Here is a 14,175-nt window from a genome sequence, read left to right as displayed (position 1 = left end):
ACACCCAGAAAGCAAGGATGTCACCGACTTGGCTCAATGTTTGTCCCATTTCCGAAAGTAGCCCGGCCGAATGGCCTCTTTCTGTGCTGTAACTTTCTATAATTTTATGTTTCCCACCAGCACGGGTCATTCTGCCATTTTAAACCCACTCGAGCGAGATGTACTTTCTTACCTTGTATTCGGCTCTTTTGAACCTAAACACGGAGCAAATTCAGTGAGTTTTCTTGTCATTTCCAGCACGAGATTTGTCACGAGACTAATTGAGCGACACATCCAATCCTTCCCTGGAGCTCACCGCGTCCAAAGAGCACTGTTATCATCAGCCTGTCATGTACCTTCTTGCAGTACATCCGCTGAACAATATAAGCTTATCACAGCTCTGCTTTCTTCACATTGAAATCCAGTGTGAAAATCAATTAAAAAGCTGAATAACTGGGAGGGGAGTGACTGTGGATAATCGGCACTGGGCACATTCCTGTCATCAGTAACTGGGAGAACCAGGAAGGTGAGATCCAGGTGTCTCTTTACCCCCGAGTTTTATCCATTCCCACAAACTGGCTGTGTCTGCATCAAGCAGCTAATTGACCTGGGGGCTGAACGGGCAGAGGGAGCTGGAGGCGAGACAGAGACAGAAGCAGAAACAGATGGGACATTCATTGAATTTAATGTGTGTCAGTTGCTTTCAGTGGTGAATGTCTGTCTTGTAAGTTTCACAGGAGACACAGCAATTGGTGTTTTTTATTTCAAGCAGCAAGATTTTAAAAGTAAAAAGATAAAAGCAAATTAATGCGAACGATGGAAATGCTGGAAAAACTTCGCAGCTGGTGAGAGAAACAGAATGAATGTTTCCACATGAATCTTATTTGGATTTTTAAAGTATTATAGCGCCCAGCGTGGGGCTCGAACCTACGACCTTGAGTTTAAGAGTCTCATGCTCTACCGACTGAGCTAGCCTGGAATATGACAAGTCACTCCATATGCCAACATACATGGAGAAACCTGCTGCTCTCCACCTGATGCCTCAGCTTGTTCTGAATTTTAAGGTGTGGAACATAATCGACCTGCAAACGTCCCAAGGTTGCAATGCATTCCTCTCAATCTCCAATAACATAATTCACACCTTCCACGTCTTAGCTGCACCTCCTTCCAAATACTGTGATCGATTTTCCTCAGGATTTGTTCCTGGATTTAATGTTTAGCTGCTTTGTGTCCTCATTTTGAAATCAGATTCGCTTCACTATCCAACACAAATTGAATTACAAACCTGACGGACAAACAATGGAAAACAAGTCACTCGGTAACACAAATCCCATGGTGCTCATTTTCAGATTCACAGTCAGCATTTCAATAAAATAAAGGAATTTTACAGTGAAAACATTTAGAAAGTTGGTGTGACTTTTATTTGTGACTCACTCACTCGGGTATTCTGTAAAAGCTGCTCGGAGGTTTAGTGACCGGGATACAATCTACCTGCGTTTTCCTGAACCTGTGCTCGGTGTATTGGGAGGTTGGTCCGGGTTGGAGTATCTCGCGTCCCAGGAATGGTCAGTGACCCGCTGATTGAAGCTGCAGTCGCCGCTTTCTGCTGACAGCGGGTGATTGGAGAGTGCGGGGCCGGAATATTGCTGCTTTTCTGCTTTTCCCTGTCTCACTCACTGTGGAGCTGAGGAAGAGAGAATAATTGATGGGTTTGTTTGAATCCAATAACTTCATAAATTTCCAATGGATTAGATATCGGTGTATGGTCGGTCTAATTGTTTTCTCAGTGGAGTCAGCAACGTTTCGGGGGTCTTCATATTCAGCTCAAGTATCCAATGACAACCGGGAACTGAGTGACAATGAATGCTGATAGAAAGAAAACAGTGAAAGTTTCATTCCTGGATGGTCTCGAACCACCAACCTTTCGGTTAACAGACGAACATGCTAAAAAATTGCCCCACAGGGACCGATGAAAGCTTAAACAACGGTGTCAGTGAGTTAAAGCTTCAGATTACTGCAAACGGAATGACCATTGTTCTCTATCAGTTTTACTCTTCCAAAATAAAGAGTGGGACATTCATTGTGGATATATGGAAATTGTCTGATCCCACCCATTGCAGGCACACCCATGTCACTGGGAACCAGCTCTCCTACAACCGGTGCAGTCTCCCTTTGAGCCTTTCGTTGTCTTTTCTGCTACCAAGTATTCTGATTGTCCCGAAGCCGATATTAGTTTTGAATTCCTGATGTGCAGTAACGAGAATCCTTTCAATGTCTCAGATCAGTTAATTTCACTGATAACATCAGAGTCAATGTTCCAGCGTCTTAAAGAAGGGAAAAGTGCCTTGACTGTCTCTGGTCAGTCGGACAGTTCACCCTTCATTCTCCCCTGATTCTGGTTCCCAAAGAGTTTCTAAAGATTCACAAAGCTGGAGACTGGGTTTTCTGCTTTGGTTCCCAGTCCATTTTCCCAGCTGCCAACTGACAATATTTTCCAAATATTGAGGAGAGGACAGCAAAGTGGCCTCGAGACAACAATCAGATCAGCCATGATCTTGCTGAATAGCGGAGCAGTTTCAAAGGGCTGAATGGTCTCCTCCTGATCCTCATTCCTCTCTTCCTGTGACACAGCCCGAATCCTGACTTTAGCAAACTGCCTTCGGAATTAATTATCAATTAAATGAAATAAAAACCATCCAACTATTTCCACGTTTCTTATTTCTGTTCATCTGCAAAGATTCACTAAATCTGCAGTCTGAAATGGAACAATAATTGGCCAAGTTGGTGACATCCTTGTTTTCTGGGTGTTTGTAATTCTCAGTGTAAAGTTCTGTTTGTGTCAATGTGGTTCAGTTCCCCGAGGGGTTGAACACATTTTCACCATCACAAACTTTATTCATATTAGCTGTGCAGTTTCATACTAAAATGTTACAGAGAAAAATATCAAGATGAAAGATTGAAGAGGAGTTTGCAATGTTTGGAAGGAGGTGCAGCTAAGAAGTGGAAGATGTGAATGATGTTATTGATGATTGAGAGGAATGCATTGCAACCTTGGGGCTTTTGGAGGTCGATCACCTTCCACACTTTGAAATTCAGAGCAAGCTGAGGCTTGAGGTCGTAAACAACAGTGATCTCCATGGATGTTGGGATGTGGAATACTTCGCTCTTCTTACATGCCTGGCGAGTTCAGTCGATGGCATCTGAGACTTTTAATACCAGGTTGTTGGGTTTGTGACCTGTGCTCAGCGAAATTCCCTTTTTAAACTTTTCTGCTTTCATAGGTGATCCCCAAGTCTCGATTCCTCTGGCAGTGTCACCGCTCAAACTGAGTCTTTCTCCATCCCACTTTGTTAATATCACAGCTGCTGGTTTCTGAGTGAAAACTGCTCTCTGCTTCATTGAAAATCAGAATATTTAATTCTGAGCATTTGGTGCTTTCACCGACGCAGCCTAGGTTTAATTCCCGTACAGGAAAAACTTTTTCCTTTCCACTGTGTGAACTGTCACAATGAACAGGAATTCCTTCTTGAATCAAATCAACTCTGGTAGCGTCTGTGGAGTGAGAAACAGAGTTAATCTTCCAGCTGGATGACCTTTCATCAGAGCTGGAAAAGTCAGAGATGTAACAGGTGGAAAACAAGTCCAGAGGCGGAGGGAGGGGGGTGAAAGGACAAAAGGGAAGGACAGTGATAGGTTACAAGGCATGAGAGAGAAACGGACTAAAGGGATGATGGTGCAAAATGTGGGTGGGAATGGGACAGATTTTTCTTCCTGCTGTTCAAACTGGGACAAATATCACTGATCAACCAATCATAACTGCTCTTTGAAAACAGCACGCCGGGCCGAATGGCCTCTTTCTGCGCTGTAACTTTCTATAATTGTTTCATTTCCATCCTCACTGCTGCTGCCTTCACAGTCATTCCATCATCTTACAACCCATTCCAGCAAAATCCTCACACATCTCCTTGTGTTCTGCTCCTTTAAGGTCATGGGACTGAGTAAATTCAGTGGGAAATTTCCTTCTCATTTAGCACGAGATTTGGAACCAGATCTGGGAAATATTTGTGTCAGTTCAAACAATAAAATCTTCCCTATCACCTCTACATTTTCCCATGCACCACCATCTCTATGGTCATTGCTTTTCAGCCTATCACAGCCCTTCTCTCATTCCCTATCTTCACTTCTGTATTTGTTCACGACCTGTTGCACGGGTGACATTTCCAGCTCGGATGCAAAACTCCAGCTCTCACTCCACTGATTCAGGCGGAGCTGATATGCGTTTTCAGTTTTCAATCAGGAAGTAATGCACATTTATTTTAATCATTCGCATGACATTTATAAGCACCGAATCCGAACCACTAGACTCCCAGGCTTGCAAATTCACAGCCCGGCTTATTCATGCTACCTGTGCATTTTATTTTCATTTCACATCTCTTTCACCAGAGGCACTTTTCTCCCACAAAATGCCACGTTTATTTAGAACATAAACAAGTTCTTCAGCCAATGACAACAGCGATTGGTGTTAGCTGGAGCAGCATTCATTGTCACACAGACCTGGGTTGTCATTGGGTCCTTAAGCGACAAAAAAGGATAGAAATCGCCAACTCTCCTGTTACCTGGCGAGTTCCAACAGATATTTTTTTTATTGAATATTCATTTCGAGTATTCTCCACTAACCCGCTGCCAGCTGAAGGATATCCTCATTTTGCTGAGTGTCCACCTTGTGAAAAGACGAAGAGCAAGTGCAATCCGGTTGTGAGATTCTGCATTCAGATAACATTCAACAACAAGCAGGAGCAATGCAACTTTCCCTTTCATCTAAATGAACAAGTTTCGATAATGTTTCTGCCTGGTTTGAACCAGGGACTTGTCACATATAAGGTGAATATGATAACCACTACACTACAGAAACTCGACACATACACAGTGGAGTACATCTGACTACAATATAGTTTCGTAGCAGCACTTTGGGTCTTTGTTTTGAAGAAATGGAATTCGGCTGTTCTCATTAGGAATGCTGGAGACAGACTGATCAACAATGTCATCATCAAATGGCACATCGCAGTATGAGGACCTTCCACCCATCGTGTCCATGTCCGCGTTTTTCCCCAAAGAGCTAACAGATCCATCTTGCTTCCTTCTCTCTTTCCACGGGTTATTACCTTTGAAGTTCTGTTTCCTAATTTGGTGCCTAGTTCCTCATACTTACTGTGCAGAACTTCTTTCCTGTCCTGTCCATGTCATTGGTACCTACATGTACCATGTTAACTGGATCCACCCCCTCCCAATGCAATTTCCTCTCCATCCCGGAGCAAATGTCCCAAACCCTGGCACCAGGCATGCAACACAGCCTTCTGGACTCTCGCTCTTCATTGCAGAGAAGAGTGTCAATACCCCTCACCATACTGCCCCCTACTGCCACGACATTCCTGTTTGCTCCCCCCAGTTGAACAGCTCCCTGTAGCATGGTGCCAAGGCCAGCCTCCTCATCCACCTTGTATGTTTCCTTTTCACCCACACAGATTGTGAGCACCTCAAGTCTGTTTGACAATTACAAGGTCTGAGGCTCCTTCACTATTGTCTGCTCGGTCCCTTTACCTGCCTCACACACGGTCACATCCTCCTGTCCCTCACTGCTGACCAAAACAGGCGGATCTATTTTTAAAGGCGTGGCTGTCATATGGAATGAAGTACCCAGGTATTTTCCACTTCCCTTATGTTGCGCACTGTCTACAGTTTGGCTTCCAAATCAATAATCCTGATCGCAATTCCTCTCGCTGTTTACACTTTCTGCAGACCAGTTTCTCCTGGATTGCCTTGGTGTCCCACATTCCACAACTGCAATTACACTTGTCTTCCAATGTTACTTATGTTATTTAGTTAACTTAATTTAATTACTTTCTTTATCAACTTCGGGTAATTTCTATGTATGGTACAATTTACTGTGCTTATTAAATGCTTCTGCGTGTATTAACCACACAGCAATATGTTTCAAGTGTTTATTTTAATTATTTTATTTTTAAAGTTTTAGTTAATTTATTTATAGATCTACCTTAACTCCCGTGCCCTAAGCTGGTTATTAACACACTCAGTGCCGAACACAAAGCACTTACCGGCCAGTCAACTTACAATGACATCGCTGTTGTCATTGGCTGAAGAAGCTGTTTGTGTTTTACCTAAACACACCTCTCTGTCGGAGAAACTTGTCTCTGGTGAAAATGGAAAAATAGGCCAAAGTAGCCACTAAGGTTGTTGACAGCTTCACTGATGGTCTCGTGGTTAGGAATTCGGTGGTTTTACTGCTGTGGCCAGCTTTCATTTCCAGTCAGAGAATGACGATTTTGTGAAATTGTTCAAACGAACGTGATTTAATTATTCATTGAAAACAGAAAATACAGAACGGCTCTACCAGAATCAGTGGAGTGAGAGGAGAAGTTTCACATCAGAGCTGGAAATGTCACACATCGAACAGGCCGAGGACAAATACAGAGGTCAAGTGAGGGAGTGAAAGCAGGAGAAGAGAAGGGATGTGATAGGATGTACAGCACGGACGAAAGAGATATTGGTGCAAGCCAAAATATGGGAGTTAATGGGGCAGATTTTACTGCCCACGGTTGACACTGGCACAGAAATTGCTCCTGATCAACCAATCACAACTGCTGCTTGAAAGCAGCACACCAACCGAATTGAAAGCGACACAAAAGCAGCTTGTGGGATTACTTCACCTCCACCTTTTAGCCCATTTCGATCCCTTCTCCCTACCCCACCCCCACTAGTGTCATCTGTCACTGCTCGTCCTGCTTTCTACCCTTAATTAGCACATCCTTCAGCGAATATACCACTGTCAACACCCCTTTGTCCTTTTCTCCATGACATCTTTGGCAATCTCTTCTTTGCCTCCACCTATCACTGGCCCTCTATCCAGCTCTACCTGTCCCAGCCCCTCAAGCAGCTTATATTTCACCTCATTTCTATTTTTCTTTAGTTATGATGGTCCACAGATGCTGTCAGACCTGCTGAGCCTTTCCAGCTATTTTTGTTTTTATTGCACCTCACCATCAGTTTCATGCTCCAACTCACGTCAGTTGTTGTTTTCATTGGCTGAAAAAGACGCTTGTGTTCAATCTAAAGCTGCCATTTTGTTGGGGAAACTTGCCTCTGATAATAAAAGTTTGAAAGTAAAATAAAAGGCAAGGGTATCGTGGATAAGCCAGGCTAAAATACTCGGGAGCAGCTCCCTGGTGGTCCAATGGTTTAGACTCTGCTCTCCTACCACTGCGACTGGCGTTCAGTTCCAATTCAGGAAATGAAAAGTTATTGCTCATGTAAAAACAAACATGAATGACTTCCTGATCGAAAACATCTCTGCCAAAATCTGCGAGGACTGAGAGTTGTACTTTTGCATCAGAGCTGGAAGTGTCATGTGTACAACAGGTCGGGAACAAACACAGAGGCAGAAAAAGGACAGTGAAAGGCTGCAAAGCGCTAATGTACATTTCATTTGAAAACAGGAAATGCTGGAAAATCTTTCCGGGTCTGGCAGCATCTGTGGAGAAAGGAAGAGAGATTATGCTTCTTTGAAGAAGAGTCATATCGGACTTGAAACATTAACTCTGTTTCTTCCTCCATAGATACTGCCAGACCTCCTGAGCTTTTACAGCATTTTCTGTTTTTATTTCAGGTTTCCAGCATCTGCAGAATTTTGCTTTGGCACTTTACTTGATGTTGTCTCTTCTCATCCTTCCAGCCAAAATCAATCACTTCACACTTCCCTACATTAAATTTCAGCTGCCACTTGCCCGCCCAAATAGATTTGTTGAAGAGTCTGAAAGGAGAACCGACTCAAACTGGGAATGAAAGAATGAGAATGAAAGAAAAAGAAAGTGACGGGTTTTGTAGATCCCAGGGGAAAGAGACTCCAGGATCAGTTCATTGTGACAGTTCACACAGCAACAAGAAAACAACATTCCCTGATGAAGGCCAAACCCGGGCGGCAGGAGAGGGAGTGCCGAATAATAGCATGTTTAGTTCAAACACAGAAGACTTGTTCAGCCAATAACAGCATCGAGTGTGTTAGACATGAACATGAAGTGAACAGTGAGGTGAAATAGTGCCACAAGCTGCGGATGTACAACTTTCAATTTCCAAAACCCACCAACCTCATCAATGCAGCTCCTCTGAAACTTTCAAGGCAAATATTGATCCTTTAAAAGGTGTAATTCCCAGAACTATACACAGTCCTCCATGTATGATTTAACCAGGGCTTTTATTGCTGTAACAAACCTTTCCCTTTTTTCTATAGCAGCCTCTATAACAGGTTGTACAACAAGAGGAATTAGAATCTGTGTATAGACTGAGAGAAATGGCGAGATGCTTGATCAGAACAAACTGTTTAAAATTTAAAACAAAAATCTACGGATTAAGTACATTTTTTTGGTTCAGAAACAGTATAGGAATCCTCAGTCCAACTCCTCATGTCATTGGGTCAAGAAAACTTTGTTAAAACTGCAGAATTTAGCAGAGTGGACACTGCAGAAGCTCTTGATTATCTTTCAATATTGCTTTTCTTAACTCAAAGTTTTCAAAAAAGGAATTGTACAATGGCTTGAGACGGGGAAAATCAGGGTTCTGGAGAGAGAGATGGAAACTAGGACGAATTAGAAAGCTCTTTGTAAAAAAGCTTATGACAATGAATCAGTGAGTGAAGGTCCTCTTACTGCGCTGTGCCATTTGATGATGACATTGTTGATCAGTCTGTCTCCAGCATTCCTAATGAGAACAGCCGAATTCCATTTCTTCAAAACAAAGACCCAAAGTGCTGCTGCATGACGTCACAGTTTAACATCCCAGCCGGGTGCCTTTCAGTTTAGAGGGTTCAAGTGACATCCCAGAAATAGCTGTAAATTGGTAAATGGAAGGGAGGGAGGGACTAAAGATAATTAGAATCACCAGGGAAATGGTTCTGAGAAAATTGCTGGAGCTGCAGGCTTACAAGTCCCCACATCCCGATGGACATGATCCTAGGATCTTTAAAGTGGTTAGTGAAATAGTTGATGAGTGGGTATTAATTTTCCAAGATTCTGTAGATTCAGGGAAGGCTCCTTGAGATTGGAAAAATAACAAATGTAATTCTTTTATTCAGGAAGGGAGGGAGACAGAAAAATGAAAACTACTGGCCAGTTAGCTTAAAATCTGTCATGGGGAAAATGTTAAGACGCTAATCTGAATCATGTTATAACAAGACAATAAGAAAAATTCAAGGTATTCTGGCAGAGTCAACATGGTTTTGTTAAAGGCAAATCAGGTGCTGTGTATAATGGGGAACTTGTGGATGTGCTGTACTTAGATTTCCAGGAGGCATTTGATAAGGTGCCACATCAAAGATTATTGCCGGAAGTAAAAGCTCATGGTGTAGTGGGTAGCATATTGGTGTGGATAGAAGATTGGCGAGCAAACAGGAAACAGAATAGGCATAAATGTGTCATTTTCTGGTTGGTATGATGTGACAAATGGTGTGCCACAGGGATCAGTGCTGAGGCCTCAAGTTTCTACAATTTATATAAATGTCTTATTTGAAGGGACCAAGGTAAGGTTACTAAATTTGCTGATGACACAAATATAGGTAAGAAAATAAGTTGTGAAGAGGATATAAAGAGGCTACAAAGGGATACAGATAGGTAAAGCGAGTGGGCAAATATCTGGCAAATGGCAGAGAATGTGGGAAAATGTGAAATTATCCATTTTTGTAGGAAGAATAAAAAAGAAGCTTCTTATCTAAATGGTGAGAGATTGCAGAGCTCTGAGATGTAAAGAATCTGGGTGTCCTAGAGCAGGAATTGCAAAAGGTTAGTGTGCAGGTGCAGCAAATGGTTAGAAAAGCTAATAGAGTGTTATTGTTTATTGTAAGGGGAGTTGAATATAAGCAGGGAGATTATACTTCAGTTATACAGGGCATTGGTGAGATCACATCGGGAGTACTGTGTCCAGTATTGGTCTCCTTATTTAAGGAAGGATGTAAATGCATTGGAAGCAGTTCAGAGAAGGATCACGAGGCTAATATCTGGAATGATCGGGTTGTCTTACGAGGAAATGTTGGAAAGGTCAGGCTTATATCTGCTGGAGTTTAGAAGAGTAAGAGGTGATTCGACTGAAACATATAAGGTCCCGAGGGGTCTTGACAGGGTGGATGTGGAGAGGATGTTTCCTCTTGTGGGAGAATCTAGAACTAGGGGTCACTGTTTAAAAAGACAGGACCACCCATTTAAGGCAGAGATGAGGAGATTTTTTTCTCTCAAATGGTCGTGAACCTTTGGGACTCTTCCCCAAAAGGCAGTGGAAGCAGAGTCGCTGAATATTTTAAAGACAGAGGTAGATTGATTCTTGATAATCAAGGAGGTGAAAGGTTATCTGAGCTGGCTGCGAATGCGGATTTGAGGTTACAATCAGATCAACATGATCTTATTGAATGGTGGAGAAGATTTGAGGGGCCGAGTGGCCTATTCCTGATTTTAATTTGTGTGTAAATTGTGTGAAAGATATTAAAAAGGCTGGACACAACTTGCGTTTAACACAAAGTTAATTTACTTCACTTTAATCCTCAATATTAACCCCATTAACTGGGCTGGAGTTTATTAACATCAGCAGAACAGACCCCAATGAAAATCATTCAGACCTGGGAGTGAGTAAAATACAATCAGTGCAGTTACTTGTGAACTCACTGCTGTGTCAGCAGGTAGGATGACTGAGTGAATCCTGAACCACACTTAGATGAGGTGAATAGTCTCTCCCCAGTGTGAAGTTGCCAGTGGACAGTGAGTTGAGATGATTACCTCAGTCCCACAGTGAGAGCACCTGAACGGTGTCTCGTCGGTGTGAAACAGTTCCCGGGAACGCTTAAAGCATTCCCCACATTCTGGGCAATTAAAATGTCTCTGGTCATTGTGAACTCGCTGGTGTTTCAACAGGGTGGATGACTGAGTGAATCCCTTTCCACACTCAGAGCAGGTCTCTCCCCACTGTGAGTGCGCTGGTGTTTAGTGAGGTCAGATGAATGTTTGAACCCAGTCCCGCAATGAGAGCACCTGAACGGTCTCTCCCCAGTGTGAATTCGCTGGTGTTTAGTGAAGTCAGATGACCACCTGAACCTACTCCCGCACTGAGAGCACTTGAATCGCCTCTGGTCTGTGTGAACATGTTGATGGTACATCAGTTCACTGGAACTGTTATAGCACTTCCTGCAGTCTGGACATTTAAAAGGTTTCTCATCAGTGTGAACTCGCTGGTGTATCAGCTGGTTGGATAGCTGAGTGAATCCCTTCCCACAATGGGAGCAGGTGAATGGCCTCTCCCCAGTGTGACTGCGTCGATGAGTTTCCAGCTCTGAAGGGTAATAGAATCCCTTCCCACAATCCGCACACTTCCACGATTTCTCCCTGTTGTGACTGTGCTTATGTTCTGACAGGCCAGACGATTGGCTAAAGCTTTGTCCACACACAGAACACGTGTACGGTTTCTCCCCACTGTGAACGATGTTTTTTCCTTCCATGTTCAAAATCCAATGGTATTCAGGTTACGATAAATTGGGTGACTCCGTCAGGTCCTGAGCTGATGTCTGGTTTGAGTTTCCCAACTGCAAATGCTCGTCTTCTAATCCCCTGTGAAATTGATTTAAAACAGAAAAAAGGGAGTGAGAGAGAACCCACAAAAACACAAAGGCAGGTTGTGAAATTGAGCTGAATGAATCTGGGAATTTGTGGGGCTGGCACGAGGAAAAAGTGACCATGAAAACTGCTGGATTGTCATAAAAACCCAACTGGTTCACTTAATGTCCTTCAGGAAAGAGAACCTGCCACCCGGTCTGGGCCTACACAAGGCTTTGGGTTCTATGTGAGGCTGAGGGAGATGGGAGTAGAAGGATTGAAGGAAAGGGATTTTATATTTCTATAACTAGAAAGAGTCCCCCAAATCCTCAACCTCCACTAACTAGGACCAGGGTAGCAGGTGTATGTGAACACCATCTCCTCCAAGTTCCCCTCCAAATCACACACCGTCCTAACTTGCCCGACATCCAGTACTGGATGAACAGAAATTTCCTCCATTTAAACATTGGGAAGATTGAAGCAATTGTTTTCAGTCCCCACTACAAACTCCACTCCCCAAACACCGACTCCATCCCTCTGCCTGCCAACTGTCTGAGACTGAACCAGACTGTTCACAACCATGGTGAAATATTTCACCTCAAGATGAGCTTCCAACCACATATCTTTGCCGTCTCCAAGAGTGGGTTTCCATCTGTGAGGATACTGAGACCTCACACTGTATATTTTTTTAGAAAATAGATATAGATATCCTCATGGCTATTTCTAAAATTTTAAAAACTGGACAAGGACCTTTTAAAATGGCTGAAGCTGTCTGTGACCACTGAACAAAAGATGATGCCTGGTATTATTGGAGAAATTTGGAACTCGCTATCTCTGAAGAGGCATTCATGACCCACTGTGGGCTGCACAGGCCAAATTCAAAGACAGCTATCCAAAGCCATCTGCATTTCATAACCCGGGCTGGCCAACAGGAGTCCAATCGTCTGCTGACACAAAGGGCCCCGCCACCTTACTTTTAATTCTTAATGATTGAGACATTTAATCATCTCGGGGACCCAGTTAAGGGATACACATCCCTTGTCAAAGACAAGGTGGGAGTCATGGGACATGGACCTCCAGCTTGTGTAACCAGTAATATTGCCTTGCTGCACTGATAAACCTCAGTTTGCCATTTTAACTTCTACAAGCAGCAAACAGAAAAGGTGTTCTGCCCAGATTGAATACCTGGCCATATCTACACTGTCTCTGCTGGAACATCTGTGCCTTCGCCTACAAGACTGATTCATCTCTGCATAGCTATCTCATCTCGTGAAGCCAACTCCATCGGAAACATGAATTATATAGCATCAGTTTTCAACCTGCTGACCTCCATGAAGGAACACCTCACTGGACTTTGATTCCAGACTCTGGGACCCACATAAAATACAATTTTTCTCTGTGGTCCCTGCCCTGTAAATCTTTCTTTTCTCCATCCCTCTTTAACTGTATGAATGCAAAGGAGCCACATTGCGATCGCCACCCATGTTTTGAGTGTGTGCAAATGAACTAACCCTTTGAGTTTGTCCTATCTGAAGTTTGCTGTGGGGTTATTAATAGAAATTAGATTGCATGAAAACCGAGGGTTGAAGAATACTTATAAAGAGGGAAGCAAATCAAAAACACCTTTCCTTTTACAAGTGGGTGGTGAGAGAAATCAGTGTGGTTTAAATTACCCCCCTCCTGACCCGAACACATCTCAATAACGTCATTCAACTTGGCCCTGTCTCAGCACGTTTCTGAACTCTCACCCACTCCTTTGTGGCCTCTAAACTTGACTGGCTGGCCTCCCATATTCAACCTTTGATGACCTGGAGTTTATCGAAACCTCTGCTGCCTGCGTCCTCTGCACTGAGTCCCATTCACTCACCCATCATCCTGTCCTCACTGACCTACATAGGCTCCCGGTTAAACAACAACTCAAATTTAAAATTCTCATCCTTCTTTTCAAACCCCTCCATGGCTTTGCTCTCCCCTATTTCCAGTCAAATAGATGTTTGAATCTTTTTCCACAGACAAACATACTTTCAGGTTCTGATGAATCGAGTGACTGTCAGGTTTTGATCTGATGTTTCGTTTGAGTTTCCCGCCTTCAAATCCTGTTCTTCTAATATCCTGCAAAAAAAAAATCATCCCTCTCAGTCCAAGAATAGAAATTGAGCAGAGACAAACACTTCTGTTGGTTTGAGTTTGCTGTGTGCAAATCCTCCCCTTCTAACCCCCTGTAAAAGGAGTTTCCAAAATCTATCCCTGTCAGTCCAGGATAGAAATTCACAAGATTGTCTCCTCCTGCTACCTGGACCAGGATGACCGCGCATGCGCCCTGCTGCATTAAAAAGGGCCTCCAGCCTGTCGGCGCGTCCCTGCAGCTGTTACCGAGCCGTTCGTTGCTAAGGCGAGCCAGATAGGCTCGTATTCGGCTTTTGAGGCCTCCACTGGGTGTTTATGAAGCCTCCCCACCCACCCCGTCACCTCCATTACCTCCAAAACTCGGCCATATCTCTCCGATTGCACAGGCCAAATAACCACCGCCCCGCAACTGCAGCACCGACACTGCGCA

General features: G+C 43.5%; 1 pseudogene across 1 annotated transcript; it reads right to left on the bottom strand.

Annotated features, from left to right (window-relative positions):
• Positions 1–10,348: 10,348 nt before the first annotated feature.
• On the bottom strand, positions 10,349–13,729 carry LOC144697508 (uncharacterized; annotated as a pseudogene). The gene is made up of 2 exons (XR_013580381.1): positions 13,633–13,729; positions 10,349–11,633 (listed from the first exon to the last, which is right to left on the bottom strand). The product of XR_013580381.1 is annotated as an uncharacterized LOC144697508 (transcript).
• Positions 13,730–14,175: the final 446 nt, after the last annotated feature.

The sequence above is a fragment of the Cetorhinus maximus genome, chromosome 23 (genome assembly GCF_964194155.1).
Source record: "Cetorhinus maximus chromosome 23, sCetMax3.hap1.1, whole genome shotgun sequence".
Classification (NCBI taxonomy): Eukaryota; Metazoa; Chordata; class Chondrichthyes; order Lamniformes; family Cetorhinidae; genus Cetorhinus; species Cetorhinus maximus.
The sequence above is the reverse complement of the archived record's forward strand: the minus strand, read 5'-3'. Positions and strand labels throughout refer to the sequence as shown.